Here is a 10,760-nt window from a genome sequence, read left to right on the forward strand (position 1 = left end):
AAGGCAGTGAGTATGGGTAGTCTAGCTTTTCTTTCTACTACGGAGCGACCATTAGCTTTGGACATCCAGTCCTTAGCTAACCGGATAATACGGCTTGATATCTCTGATTCCCGGTGTGTACTAGCTTATGTGGATGCTCAGTCATCTCTGCTGGATCGGATTCGCAGCCGTCAGTTTGAGATATATTGAGGAGCCAGTTGCTATTTTGGCCAGAGATGTCAGACGGTTGCGTTCCAGAGCCATTCCTGTGGTTAAGGTCCATTGGAGACATCGTCCAGTTGAGGAGGCTACCTGGGAGATCGAGCATGAGATGCGGGCACAGTTCCCCGACTTATTTGAGCATTCAGGTACTTCTTGACTCTTACTTTCGCGGACGAAAGTTCGTTTAGTAGTGGATATTGTAATGACTTGAAAAGTTGACTTTGGTCAACCTTCTTGGAAGTCGTGCTCAGATGAAAATTCTGGCAGCTAGGTTAGCTTCGGAAGATCGATTTTGGTCTAGAACGACCCTTTGTTCACTTCTCGAGACTTTAGATAGCAATTGTGGAATCTGGTTCAAAACGATACTGGGTGTGGGACCCACTTTTCATCGAAGCGAGCTCCAAATGGAAATTCCGCCTTCACCGTTGAGTCCGAAATATCATTTCCAATCAGATTCCATATAAGGTTTGTATTTTTCCGACTCCGAACGAGTCCGAAACATCGAAATTTAAGTTTGAAGGGTTGTAGAATTTTGACGCGGCGGTGACGTGGCAGAGGAGTGAAATCTGGAAATTTCCAGAATTTAAGAACGAAATTCGTCCAATTTTTTTGTTCAACTTCAACTTGAGATTAATCCTTCATTTTGAGTCCAAATTAAGTGATTCAAAAGGCAAACTTCAAGAGAATTTCGAGGGGAATCTAGCGGTGATCTCGGAAACGCGAGGGGAGGCTTCGTTTGAGGTAAGAAATCAATTTTAGCCACTGCCAGTGTGATTTCCGGATGGTTTTGTTATTGAATTTTGAAATGTGAGATCTTGATCATCGTAAGTCCGTTTTAAGTCATTCTTGGGGCTAACTTGTAGAGTTTTTCGCAAGGATCGTCGTGGTATAATCTGTTTGGGTTGAAAGGGTCTCGTTTTTCCGAAAATTGGTGATCAAGGGGCTGCCCTTTTTAATTATTGTGGCTGATTTGCGGTGTTGTAGGCATCTGTTTGTGCTAAAATTTTGGGGTATTAGTTTAGTAAGGTAGTTGGGACGTTTCCACGGATTCGATTTTGAGATTCTAATTGTGGGCCCCACAATCCCGTGTTAGACCCGATTTTGGGTCCGTCTCCGAAAAATATAATTTTAGTGTCAATATATTCGTAATGACAAGGTGATTAACCTTTTGTTAGTGGGGAAGCATTTGGAGACCGTTCGGAGAGGAAAAGATCCGGTACCGTGAGTTGGAGCACGCGTGATCGGCTTTCAGGTAGGCTATGGTTTTCTCTCGTGAGATTGAGCATGTTTAGGCATTTGTTTATTGATTTGCTTGAGTATGGAGGGGTTCGGGTGTCGAGCATGCTAAATTTCTATAATTCCTGCCTTAGACCTTATTTCGGGAAAGTGTTGGATTATGACAGCATGTCTCTTGATATTATTGAATATCCATATCTTGTGGTGTATATGATAATATTGATTGAAGTATGTTTGGCCTTAGTCTAGGCTTAGACTAGTGTTGCCATAGACTTGCGAGATTTCGGATGTCGTTGGGCAGTAGAACTTTTTCCGACGTCGTTTCGGACGGTCAGCTCCTTGTAGACTGATATAGCAGACTTGAGTCTGATAGAATCGGTAACTCAGCTTATGACCTTGTATCCATAATGCCCTGCTTTTCTATTAGCTACAGTACCCCGGTTAGAGTCCGTGGTCCAGCTTACCTGTGATCTGGTTTTAGCTACAGTACCCGGTTAGAGTCCGTGGTCCAGCTTACTTATGTCCAGGCTTAGCTACAGTACCCGGTTAGAGTCCGTGGTCCAGCTTACCTGTGATCTGGTTTTGGCTACAGTACCCGGTTCGAGTCCGCGGTCCAGCCCACCCGTGCCCGACCTTTGGCTACAGCACCCGGTTCGAGTCCGTGGTCCAGCCCATATAGGTTGACTCATTAGCTATAGTACCCGGTTCGAGTCCGTGGTCCAGCTTGCACGTGGTGTATTCCCAATTCCTCACTAAAGCTTCAGTTTAGTCTTGATTACTCTCATCTGTAGGTTGAGGTTTTGGAGGTTGGAGAGATTCTGACTAAAGTCCGGGACGTAATGAATCCTGGAATATGATTGGGAATGGTTCAGTTAAAAGTCCGGAAATTGGTAATATTGTGATAGACCTTCTAGCTCCATTATTTTACTTCAACTGCCGGTCCATCTGCCGGGCTTATGGGGGTCCGTGCAGGTGGTTTCTTTTATTGTGCACGAGCGTACCCGTCGGGTTTATGGGAGCCCGGCGGAGTTAGTTAGATTGCTTGTCTTTGTTGCCTGTACGCTCGTGTACATACCCCCCATTTACTACTCTTTGCACTTGATGTGACCCTTTATTTGCATTTCAGTTTACTTTTGCTTATCTTGCTCAGTCGGCCGATGATGCCTACTGGGTACCTGTTGTTTTGGTACTCATGCTACGCTCTGCATCTATTTTGTGATGCAGGTCCGAGCACTAGTAGCCAGCGTTGATCTAGCTTGGAGTAGACTTATCCGGAGACGGGGGTGAGCACACGGCGTTTTGTACTATTTCAGTCTCCATCTGTATATATAGACTTGTCTTTTTCCTTTCGAGACAGTCCAGTCTCTGTTGTCCGGTTTTAGGACTTGTACTCATTTTGTAGTAGCTCTGTACTAGTGACTTCCAGGTTCTGGGAGGGATCTTTATTTGTATATATGTTTTTGGTTTGCTTCCGCCTGTTTATATTGTTATTTGCCTACTCTTGTTTAATTTCTACCCTCAGACCCATTACTTGTTGTTCCGGGTTACGGGTTGGCTTACCTGCTGGTGGGTTATAGTAGGTGCCATCATGACTTGATAAATCGGGTCGTGACAAATTGGTATCAGAGCCCAGGTTCGTCGGTCTCACTTGTACAGAGCTAACGTCTAGTAGAGTCCTGCAGATCGGTACGGAGACGTCCGTTACTTATCTTCGGGAGGCTACATGATGTCTTTAGGAACGTGTCGCTTTTGTATCACTGTCGTGCATTGCATGTCTTATCGGTTTCTGAAATTTTACTTGTACCACTCTTTTATAGGGATGGCTCGCACGCGTGGTAGGGCCCCAGCTAGGGGTAGAGGCCGACCTCGAGGTCGTGCCAGAGCTACAGCACCAGCCCAGGACCGAGAGCAAACTCCGGAGCCGGTGATAGAGCCACCAGCAGCTCCAGCACAGCAGCAGCCGATGGGCCCGGGACCAGCCCAGCCACCGCCCGAGCCTGTGGCAGCTCCAGATATACAGGCGATGCTCGTACAGATACTAGCTGCCATTGGGGGTATGCAGCAGGCCCCAGCTCCAGCCGTTCCAGTACCGCAGGGCCAGCCTACACCAGCGGTACCGGTTGTTCAGCAGCTAGCGGCACCGGTTGTTCAGCCTGACGATTTGGAGGGCGTCATGCCACTACGGGAGCAGAAGATGCTCGGGGTGTTCCTTAGACTATCACCGCCGAGGTTTTCTGGGGCAGTGGGGGAGGATGCCCACGAGTTTCTAGTTACTTGCCGCGAGCGGCTACAGACTTTGGGTTTAGTGGAGTCGAGAGGAGCAGACTTCACCGCTTACCAGTTAGACGGTCCCGCCAGGCAGTGGTGGCGTACATACTTAGAGACCAGGCCAGCTGGGTCTCCACCGGTCACATGGACTGAGTTTTCAGAGGCCTTCTTGGCCCGATTTATTCCCAGGAGCATCAGAGATCAGCTCAGAGATCAGTTTGCTCGGTTAGAGCAGGGCTCCATGACAGTATCAGAGTATGAGGCCCGATTCCACGAGCTCTCCAGGCATGCCGCCATGATATTACCTACTGAGGAGGAGAGGGTTCGTTGTTTTGTTCGGGGTTTGAGACTACAGTTGCGGATTGAGACTCAGTCTTTAGTCTCAGCGGGCCGCTCATTTCTGGATGTAGTGGACCATGCCCGCACTATCGAGCAGCTCCGTCGCGAGGCCCAAGGGGGCAGCGGCAAGAGAGCTAGACAGGAGGATAGCTATGATAGGCGCCGTTTCAGACCCCGAGAGTCTTATGATAGATCCCAGCAGAGGTTTCAGTCGGGTCAGTCTAGTAGCCCCTTCCAGGCTGCTCTCCAGGCATCAGAGGGTGATCAGCACCGCCATATTGGTTTTAGTGCCGGTCCTAGTCGGGGCCGAGATAGTTCACAGATGGGTTCTTCTGGCCGGGGTAGCCGACCTCCAGCTCTCAGTCGACAGTCCCAGGGGTGTTATGAGTGTGGGGATTTAGATCATTGGGCCCGCGAGTGTCCCCATCGCAGGTTAGCCTTACCCGCTCCACAGGCAGTTAGGCATGCGCCAGCACCTCCAGCTAGAGGCAGAGGCCAGGGACAGGACCGTAGGGGTGGTCACCAGGGTATACGGGGTGGTCCCCGAGGAGGCAGATTAGGGGGCAGAGCCGATGCACAGGGTAGGGGAGTCCAGGCCCACTTTTATGCAGCTCCAGCTAGAGCAGATGCGGAGACCTCGGACGATGTGATCACAGGTACAGTGTTATTATGCCAGCAGCCCGCCTTGGCTTTATTTGATCCAGGCTCTACTTTTTCGTATGTTTCTGTCTACTATGCCTCTCGATTGAGTTTGATGTCTGAGCCTCTGGTAGCGCCGTTGCGTGTGTCGACCCCCGTGGGTGAGTCTTTAGTAGTGGATCAGGTATTTCGATCTTGCTTAGTTACTATCCAGGGGCGTGACACCCGGGCTGACCTTATATTGCTTGACATGGTTGATTTTGATGTGATTCTGGGCATGGATTGGTTATCCCCTTATCGCGCTGTTTTAGATTGCTTTTCTAAGACTGTTACCTTAGCTATTCCCGGTATTCCTCCGGTGGTGTGGCAGGGATCTCGTGGTAGCACACCAGTTGGGGTTATCTCTTTTATTCGTGCTAGGAGGCTAGTGGCTAGCGGATGCTTATCATATTTGGCCTATGTACGTGATGTGAGTAGGGAGGTTCCTCCGGTTGAGTCAGTTCCTGTTGTTCGTGACTTCATAGATGTGTTTCCTACTGATCTACCTGGCCTACCCCCAGAGCGTGATGTTGATTTTCCGATTGAGCTTGAGCCAGGTACTCGCCCTATTTCTATTCCGCCATATCGGATGGCTCCTGCAGAGCTCAAGGAGCTCAGTGTTCAGCTTCAGGATCTCTTGGGTAAGGGATTCATTCGGCCTAGTGTATCGCCTTGGGGTGCCCCAGTCCTCTTCGTGAAGAAGAAGGACGGTACTATGCGATTGTGTATTGACTACAGGCAGCTGAACAAGGTGACGGTGAAGAACCGTTACCCCATGCCTCGTATTGATGATTTGTTTGATCAGCTTCAGGGTGCCGTGGTATTTTCTAAGATTGATTTAAGATCCGGCTACCACCAGTTGAGGATTAGGGCAGCGGACGTCCCTAAGACCGCATTTAGGACTCGTTATGGCCATTATGAGTTCTTGGTGATGTCGTTTGGGTTGACTAATGCCCCTGCCGCCTTCATGGACTTGATGACACGTGTGTTCAGGCCATACCTTGATTTATTTGTCATTGTCTTCATTGATGACATACTGGTATACTCGCGGAGCCGGAGTGAGCATGAGCAACATTTGAGGATAGTGCTCCAGACTTTGAGAGATCAGCGGCTTTATGCCAAGTTCTCAAAGTGGAGTTTTGGCTTGAGTCTGTAGCCTTCTTGGGGCACGTGGTGTCCAAGGAGGGTATTAGGGTTGATCCGGCGAAGATTGAGGCTATTCGTGATTGGCACAGGCCCACCTCTGTGACTGAGATTCGTAGCTTCGTCGGATTGGCAGGCTACTATAGGCGTTTTGTTGAGGGATTTTCTACTATAGCAGCGCCTTTGACTCGGTTGACTCGCCAGGATGTTCCCTTTGTTTGGTCAGAGGAGTGTGAGGCGAGCTTTTTGAGGCTCAAGGAGTTATTGACCACCGCTCCTATATTGACTCTTCCAGTTGAGGGCGAGGGCTTCAGGTATATTGTGACGCATCCGGCGTTGGTTTGGGTTGTGTATTGATGCAGCAGGGCCGGGTTATTGCTTATGCGTCGAGGCAGCTTAAGATTCATGAGCGCAACTACCCCACCCATGACTTAGAGTTGGCGGCGGTAGTTTTCGCACTTAAGATTTGGAGGCACTACCTGTATGGAGTTCGATGCGAGATCTATACTGATCACAGGAGTCTTCAGTACATCATGAGCCAGAGGGACCTTAATTCGAGGCAGCGTCGTTGGATTGAGCTCCTGAAGGACTATGACCTCTCTATTCTCTACCATCCGGGCAAGGCAAATGTAGTAGCGGACGCCTTGAGTCGGAAGGCAGTGAGTATGGGTAGTCTAGCTTTTCTTTCTACTACGGAGCGACCATTAGCTTTGGACATCCAGTCCTTAGCTAACCGGATGTACGGCTTGATATCTCTGATTCCCGGTGTGTACTAGCTTATGTGGATGCTCAGTCATCTCTGCTGGATCGGATTCACAGCCGTCAGTTTGAGATACATTGAGGAGCCAGTTGCCATTCTAGCCAGAGATGTGAGGAGATTGCGCTCGAGAGCCATTCTTGTTGTTAAGGTCCGTTGGAGACATCGTCCAGTTGAGGAGGCTACCTGGGAGATCGAGCATGAGATGCGGGCACAGTTCCCCGACTTATTTGAGCATTCAGGTACTTCTTGACTCTTACTTTCGCGGACGAAAGTTCGTTTAGTAGTGGATATTGTAATGACTTGAAAAGTTGACTTTGGTCAACCTTCTTGGAAGTCGTGCTCAGATGAAAATTCTGGCAGCTAGGTTAGCTTCGGAAGATCGATTTTGGTCTAGAACGACCCTTTGTTCACTTCCCGAGATTTAGATAGCAATTGTGGAATCTGGTTCAAAACGATACTGGGTGTGGGACCCACTTTTCATCGAAGCGAGCTCCAAATGGAAATTCCGCCTTCACCGTTGAGTCCGAAATATCATTTCCAATCAGATTCCATATAAGGTTTGTATTTTTCCGACTCCGAACGAGTCCGAAACATCGAAATTTAAGTTTGAAGGGTTGTAGAATTTTGACGCGGCGGTGACGTGGCAGAGCCACGACACGTGGCAGAGGAGTGAAATCTGGAAATTTCCAGAATTTAAGACGAAATTCGTCCATTTTTTTGTTCAACTTCAACTTGAGATTAATCCTTCATTTTGAGTCCAAATTAAGTGATTCAAAAGGCAAACTTCAAGAGAATTTCGAGGGGAATCTAGCGGTGATCTCGAAACGCGAGGGGAGGCTTCGTTTGAGGTAAGAAATCGATTTTAGCCACTGCCAGGGTGATTTCCGGATGGTTTTGTTGTTGAATTTTGAAATGTGAGATCTTGATCATCGTAAGTCCGTTTTGAGTCATTCTTGGGCTAACTTGTAGAGTTTTTCGCAAGGATCGTCGTGGTATAATCTGTTTGGGTTGAAAGGGTCTCGTTTTTCCGAAAATTGGTGATCAAGGGGCTGCCCTTTTTAATTATTGTGGCTGATTTGCGGTGTTGTAGGCATCTGTTTGTGCTAAAATTTTGGGGTATTAGTTTAGTAAGGTATTGGGACGTTTCCACGGATTCGATTTTGAGATTCTAATTGTGGGCCCCACAATCCCGTGTTAGACCCGATTTTGGGTCCGTCTCCGAAAAATATAATTTTAGTGTCAATATATTCGTAATGACAAGGTGATTAACCTTTTGTTAGTGGGGAAGCATTTGGAGACCGTTCGGAGAGGAAAAGATCCGGTACCGTGAGTTGGAGCACGCGTGATCGGCTTTCAGGTAGGCTATGGTTTTCTCTCGTGAGATTGAGCATGTTTAGGCATTTGTTTATTGATTTGCTTGAGTATGGAGGGTTCGGGTGTCGAGCATGCTAAATTTCTATAATTCCTGCCTTAGACCTTATTTCGGGAAAGTGTTGGATTATGACAGCATGTCTCTTGATATTATTGAATATCCATATCTTGTGGTGTATATGATAATATTGATTTGAAGTATGTTTGGCCTTAGTCTAGGCTTAGACTAGTGTTGCCATAGACTTGCGAGATTTCGGATGTCGTTGGGCAGTAGAACTTTGTCCGACGTCGTTTCGGACGGTCAGCTCCTTGTAGACTGATATAGCAGACTTGAGTCTGATAGTCGGTAACTCAGCTTATGACCTTGTATCCATAATGCCCTGCTTTTCTATTAGCTACAGTACCCGGTTAAAGTCCGTGGTCCAGCTTACTTATGTCCAGGCTTACTACAGTACCCGGTTAGAGTCCGTGGTCCAGCTTACCTGTGATCTGGTTTTAGCTACAGTACCCGGTTAGAGTCCGTGGTCCAGCTTACTTATGTCCAGGCTTAGCTACAGTACCCGGTTAGAGTCCGTGGTCCAGCTTACCTGCGACCTGGTTTTGGCTACAGTACCCGGTTCGAGTCCGTGGTCCAGCCCACCCGTGCCCGACCTTTGGCTACAGCACCCGGTTCGAGTCCGTGGTCCAGCCCATATAGGTTGACTCATTAGCTATAGTACCCGGTTCGAGTCCGTGGTCCAGCTTGCACGTGGTGTATTCCCAATTCCTCACTAAAGCTTCAGTTTAGTCTTGATTACTCTCATCTGTAGGTTGAGGTTTTGGAGGTTGGAGAGATTCCGATTAAAGTCCGGGACGTAATGAGATCTTGGAATATGATTGGGAATGGTTCAGTTAAAAGTCCGGAAATTGGTAATATTGTGATAGACCTTCTAGCTCCATTATTTTACTTCAACTGCCGGTCCATCTGCCGGGCTTATGGGGGTCCGTGCAGGTGGTTTCTTTTATTGTGCACGAGCGTACCCGTCGGGTTTATGGGAGCCCGGCGGAGTTAGTTAGATGCTTGTCTTTGTTGCCTGTACGCTCGTGTACATACCCCCCATTTACTACTCTTTGCACTTGATGTGACCCTTTATTTGCATTTCAGTTTACTTTTGCTTATCTTGCTCAGTCGGCCGATGATGCCTACTGGGTACCTGTTGTTTTGGTACTCATGCTACGCTCTGCATCTATTTTGTGATGCAGGTCCGGGCACTAGTAGCCAGCGTTGATCTAGCTTGGAGTAGACTTATCCGGAGACGGGGGTGAGCACACGGCGTTTTGTACTATTTCAGTCTCCATCTGTATATATAGACTTGTCTTTTTCCTTTCGAGACAGTCCAGTCTCTGTTGTCCGGTTTTAGGACTTGTACTCATTTTGTAGTAGCTCTGTACTAGTGACTTCCAGGTTCTGGGAGGGATCTTTATTTGTATATATGTTTTTGGTTTGTGTCCGCCTGTTTATATTGTTATTTGCCTACTCTTGTTTAATTTCTACCCTCAGACCCATTACTTGTTGTTCCGGGTTACGGGTTGGCTTACCTGCTGGCGGGTTATAGTAGGTGCCATCATGACTTGTTAAATCGGGTCGTGACAAATTGGTATCAGAGCCCAGGTTCGTCGGTCTCACTTGTACAGAGCTAACGTCTAGTAGAGTCCTGCAGATCGGTACGGAGACGTCCGTTACTTATCTTCGGGAGGCTACATGATGTCTTTAGGAACGTGTCGCTTTTGTATCACTGTCGTGCATTGTATGTCTTATCGGTTTCTGAAATTTTACTTGTACCACTCTTTTATAGGGATGGCTCGCACGCGTGGTAGGGCCCCAGCTAGGGGTAGAGGCCGACCTCGAGGTCGTGCCAGAGCTACAGCACCAGCCCAGGACCGAGAGCAAACTCCGGAGCCGGTGATAGAGCCACCAGCAGCTCCAGCACAGCAGCAGCCGATGGGCCCGGGACCAGCCCAGCCACCGCCTGAGCCTGTGGCAGCTCCAGATATACAGGCGATGCTCGTACAGATACTAGCTGCCATTGGGGGTATGCAGCAGGCCCCAGCTCCAGCCGTTCCAGTACCGCAGGGTCAGCCTACACCAGCGGTACCGGTTGTTCAGCAGCTAGCAGCACCGGTTGTTCAGCCTGACGATTTGGAGGGCGTCATGCCACTACGGGAGCAGAAGATGCTCGGGGTGTTCCTTAGACTATCACCGCCGAGGTTTTCTGGGGCAGTGGGGGAGGATGCCCACGAGTTTCTAGTTACTTGCCGCGAGCGGCTACAGACTTTGGGTTTAGTGGAGTCGAGAGGAGCAGACTTCACCGCTTACCAGTTAGACGGTCCCGCCAGGCAGTGGTGGCGTACATACTTAGAGACCAGGCCAGCTGGGTCTCCACCGGTCACATGGACTGAGTTTTCAGAGGCCTTCTTGGCCCGATTTATTCCCAGGAGCATCAGAGATCAGCTCATAGATCAGTTTGCTCGGTTAGAGCAGGGCTCCATGACAGTATCAGAGTATGAGGCCCGATTCCACGAGCTCTCCAGGCATGCCGCCATGATATTACCTACTGAGGAGGAGAGGGTTCGTTGTTTTGTTCGGGGTTTGAGACTACAGTTGCGGATTGAGACTCAGTCTTTAGTCTCAGCGGGCCGCTCATTTCTGGATGTAGTGGACCATGCCCGCACTATCGAGCAGCTCCGTCGCGAGGCCCAAGGGGGCAGCGGCAAGAGACCTAGA

General features: G+C 48.9%; 1 long non-coding RNA gene across 1 annotated transcript; it reads left to right on the forward strand.

Moving 5' to 3' along the window:
- The first annotated feature begins 838 nt into the window (after positions 1–838).
- LOC125818440 (uncharacterized) lies at positions 839–2,797 on the forward strand. The gene is made up of 3 exons (XR_007442388.1): positions 839–942; positions 1,377–1,453; positions 2,662–2,797. It is a non-coding gene; the product is annotated as an uncharacterized LOC125818440 (long non-coding RNA).
- The last annotated feature ends 7,963 nt before the right edge of the window (positions 2,798–10,760 follow it).

The sequence above is a fragment of the Solanum verrucosum genome, unplaced genomic scaffold, assembly GCF_900185275.1.
Source record: "Solanum verrucosum unplaced genomic scaffold, falcon-dt-bn FXZP01000426.1, whole genome shotgun sequence".
NCBI classification, from domain to species: Eukaryota; Viridiplantae; Streptophyta; class Magnoliopsida; order Solanales; family Solanaceae; genus Solanum; species Solanum verrucosum.